Source organism: Galendromus occidentalis, unplaced genomic scaffold (assembly GCF_000255335.2).
Source record: "Galendromus occidentalis unplaced genomic scaffold, Mocc_1.1 scf7180000077219, whole genome shotgun sequence".
Classification (NCBI taxonomy): Eukaryota; Metazoa; Arthropoda; class Arachnida; order Mesostigmata; family Phytoseiidae; genus Galendromus; species Galendromus occidentalis.
In genome coordinates, this window is record NW_003805207.1 from 5,191 (window position 1) to 9,951 (window position 4,761).

Sequence of the window (4,761 nt, forward strand, 5' to 3'; positions counted from 1 at the left end):
AAACATGCGAGAGCGATAGTGAGGTTTCTGTATTGTGTAGGTAGCTTATGCGACGTCGAACCCGGTCATCGGATGAGCATGTCTCCGACGGCATCACCGTCCAGGGATGGTCAAAGTTTGAACAAGGTTTATTGAAGGATGGATTCTCAAGACAATGGAGCGTCGATACTGGTCCATGACGAGATCCTCAGTCAGCAGGCTTCCGGGAATCCAATTCCCATGAGCCCCTCTCCAATGGGCACCCCCCCTGATTGGCTCGGATTGGCTAACAATAAGTAAGTCATGATCATTCGGCTCCGAGACTGATAGCGCGGACCCGTGACCTCTTGGACAACCAGATCTTAACCCTAGGAGTCTCTCTGCGTTTGCGTTTGAGTCGGGCACATCCTTCCACCATGATCACAATACACCCAGAGCAGCGGAAGCAGTTCCGAGCTTCGTCTCCCCGGCAACCTAAAGAAGCCTCCAGTAAGTCCCACGGTATTGAAAAGTCGGACAAGTCGCCGGACTCCTGGATCATTCTCAGTTTTCCATCATTCGAGCTTGCCTGTAGAACTCACGTTTTGGTTGTCAGTGTCATCTTATTGATTATCTCATATTGCGCTCGGGGCTTCCGCGCATATGCAACGGCGTGAGACGGGGTGGGCGAGTTGGAATTGTACTCTCCTGACCCTGCTCCGCTGTTGAGCTAAGCTTCCGCCCGTAACTTTTTCTCGGCGTGATTCTTCAAGATCATGGACTCAGACATCCGCCCGACGATTCATTGGATCATGATTATTTTCGGAGAAGCATGCCGCACAGAAATATGCCTCTGTCGTGAGTGCACGTTGGATTTAATTCAGAATATTCAGTCGTTTTCTCAAGGAGATAGACAATCATTCAAGTCGGCGGTACAGCTGCGGACCGACCACGCGACCATGATATAATGAAGAACAGAATTGAGTCTCGAACGGGAAACTTCATGAACTCGACAGATAAGCGGAAAGACGAGACAGAGCGCAGGACGTTCCCAATATGATCGGAGCACAACTCATTTCGGGACTAGGATTGCAATACACATGTCACGGATCGACCTGTCAGACCAACAGTAGATCCGTGGATTTCGTCAATAGAAAGAGTTCTCTCAGACGTCTCCGGTGAAGGCCGCTCGCGCTCCCACGCACCCAGCGAGAGGGCTCCTCTGGGCTTGCTCTCTTTCGGCTTCAGTGGCGCTGCCAAGCGGCATCTGGGGGCGATCGAGACAAGTCGGTACAGCTCGACACTCTCGAGATCGACCGGAGCGCGCGCTCCTTCCACGAAATACGTTTTCGTGAGAACCAGTCCCGATCAATAATTATGTTTTTCTTCCTTCCACGAACCCCTGCGATACTTGCGGGAGTCTTGTCATGGTGTCAGAAAACTGTTGAACCTGCGTGCCCATTAGCGGTTCTCCTGACAGAGAGCACCGAAGCCGTTCACCTCGACCTCGCGGTCCCGGCTCGTGCTCAACTTTCATCACGTACTCCGGGCGTAGTCGGTCGGCAAGTCCAGTGCCACCCCAGTCATCTTCCCTCGACAACAGCCCCCGGTTACATCTCACCGATTCGGACTCGGAGTTCGGACTCAAAGCCGGGGTCGCCGAGTCGATCCGGCACGGCGGTCTTCAAGAGGCCTGCCTCAATTTCCCTTATTTCTCCGAAGTTCGAGGAAAAATCGGTTGCCGAATCTTCAGCAGCCTCTCGACACCAGCACCGACTAGCTGCTCCAGAGGGAAATATCGGAAATCTGCGCTCGGCGATTTTCTGTGTTTCGACCTATCGTGCCGATACCCTCGACTACCCACGTGGCAACTCACTTTCGAAGCAAGAGCGTGGAAAAATCGGCCAGCAAATAGCTTTACAACTGCCGGCGGGGGTCCTCAACCAACCATCCTTGGAGAAATTAGCGTGAGGGATTCGGCGTTGCGATTTTTTCTCTTTTTTCGTTCCCGCGACTCCCACCGCGCGTCCTCGTGGCGCAGTGCAAACCGTCAAGCCCGGTCAGAGCGCCGAGGCGCTCCGGTCTCCACCCACCATCGATCCGAATGGCGCGAAATCGGCAAGGTCAATAACTTTCTTCGACTCAACCCTCGAAGTCAGTGCCAAAGGAAATCTCAAGTAATAGTGACGTCACCAGCGGCGGCAGCCGTCGAAGGGTTCGCAGCGCCAGCATATTTCCCGGCCTACGCTCTCAACCGGGGTTTTGTCTCCACCAGAAGCTTTTCACGTCCCTGGAATAATGGCACTACGACTCGGCGGAATCGCTCAGGGCGATGAGGCAATCGCAGATCAGGTAAATCCGATGCCGGAGAACGCCCCGTCTCGACTATGGAAGCAGAACAAGGTCAGAGTCCTGCGTCTAGAGTTGGACGACCTCAATGCCCTCGCTGCCGTGGAGACCCGAGCGGACGGCCACTCCGCGGACTCGATAAGAATCGCTGCGGATCTCAACTTCAGCATAGAGAAGAAGCTCGTGGAACTCGAGTCGGCGTTCGATTCCTTCTCCCGCGATCCGGAGCTCGGCGCCGACGATGTTAAGCTCACGGAGGAGCTCGACATACAGTACAGACACTCGCGGGACTCTAAGTCCCATTGTCGCGCCCTGCAAGCTAGGATCGTCATGCTGGAGGGAATCTACGGTGCGGCTCCGGGACACTCTTCCATCAACCGCTCCGACCATCTCGATCGTCAGCAGCAGACGATGTCTACACCGGCTCCAATCACCGATCATAACAATGCAGACACCGACAGACGAGACCGCGTTCGCGGGATCAGCTGATCCTACGTCAGGCATACACAACGAGGAATATCAACAGTAGGTGTAGTGTTTCGGACTCAAAAATTGTTATGTCGTGAAAGACCCAGCGAAGAAGATTCCCCGATTCAACGGTGATCCGATTAAATTCGACGAGTGGTGGTCGCTGTTTTCATACTTCGTGGATTCGAAGCCCATCGAGGTTGTGGAGAAGTGTCGAATTCTCAAGGGCTCCCTCAGTGGGTCAGCGTTGAAGACAGTGGCTCACCTACGAATCGCAGCCGAATCTTACGAAATTATGAAGTGCACGATCAGCGAGGCTCTCGGAGACCCGGATGTGGCGAAGGCAGCCTTGCTGCAGAACATTCACAGTGTTTGTGGAACCAAGGATCTGTCAAAACCCGGTAGGTTCATTGGCTTTGCTCTCAACCTGGCGCAGAATGTCCGTTCTCTAGAGGCTCTCGGGGAAAGTTTCGAGCGTCTGTCTTCTCTAAGCCCTATGATTCTCAGATGCCTCACGCACGAAATGAAACTAGAATTCAATCAAAATCGGGAAGATCGTCAATCAGACGACATTAGCAAACTTGAATTCCTCCTCCGCTTCTTGGAACGCAAGAAGCGCCTTTTCGACCTCGGCGAGCGTCAATCTCGGTTCTTAGGCGGTAGAGCTCCTCCACAGTCCGACTCGTCGAACGGTAGAAACTCCCGCGGAGAAAGAAGGCAGAATAGAGATTCGGAAAGAGGGTTCGGTCCCGGGAATCGTTCTCAGTTCTCCTTTGCCGGCAAGGCCTCTCAGGTAGACCACTCTTGCTTGTTTTGCAAAGGGAGTCACGATAGTCAAAAATGCTCGAGAAGGCTGACCCCGGAGGAGCGGAAGAGAATGTGCTTAGATCAGAATGGCTGTCTGCGCTGCCTCCGCAGGAACCACCAGGTGGAACAATGCAGGGCTCGAATGCCCAACTGCAATAAAAGTTCCGGCAGGCACTCGACGATGGTGTGTTCACGCACGCCTCCGAGTCGAAATCAGTGCAGTAACCAGGTGGCGGCGGCAAGCTGCAGAATTTCCGAGCCCGTCCAGCCGGTAGTCACATTCCTCCAGACATGATACGTCTACGTTGTCCATGGTAAAGGAAAAGTTCTCTGTCGTTGCTTGCTGGATCCCGGGGCGATGCAGTCTCTCGTTTCGGAAAAAGTAACAAAAATATTGAATGTACCAATGGGAAGTCCGGAACCCATGGAGCTCCACGGTATCGCCGGCCAGGTCACACTGAAAAATTTGGGGAAATGCGCCATCTCTGTCAGAAGTCGAGACATCAGGTGAATGTGCCTAGTGGTCCCTCAAGTAATTGCGGGCAATATTCCACACATCCTTTCGCATTTCGATCTCTCACCAGCGGCAGATATTCAGGATGGTAGCTCCCCGGAAGAGATTGATCTCTTGTTAGCGAACGATATTCTTCACCTCGTTTACGCGGGGCAATACAAAAAGTTCGGTAAAATTGTGGCTTCTCCGACGATATTCGGTTGGGTCTATTGGGGTCAAGACGGCGTCAACGCAATCTCCAGCTCGAACTTCACGGCATCGGGCGTCATCATATGCTCGACGATCGCGACCGGGATGCGGGGAGCAAAACGACAGAGATCCGAGGAGGAGATGGAAAATCTTGAATTCCTCTGGGATTCTGAGTTCCTCGGCGTCGAACATCCACGCGCAGATGATTCCATGCAGTCCGCAGAAGATCTGATCGAACGCTTCAAGGATTCCGTAGAAAGACTGCCGTCGGGGCAATGTTCAGTATCGCTCCCTCTAAAAGACAAGCTCCATACGCTCGGGGATAATCAAAAATTAGCATACTCTCGACTGATCGCATTCCTCAAAAATGCGAGGAAAGAACCGGAGTTCTTGAGAGCGGTTGATAGGGAAATCAGGAGGTACTTGGATTCGAGCTTCATCTAAATAGCAGAACCAAGGTCCACTAGTGATTTAGC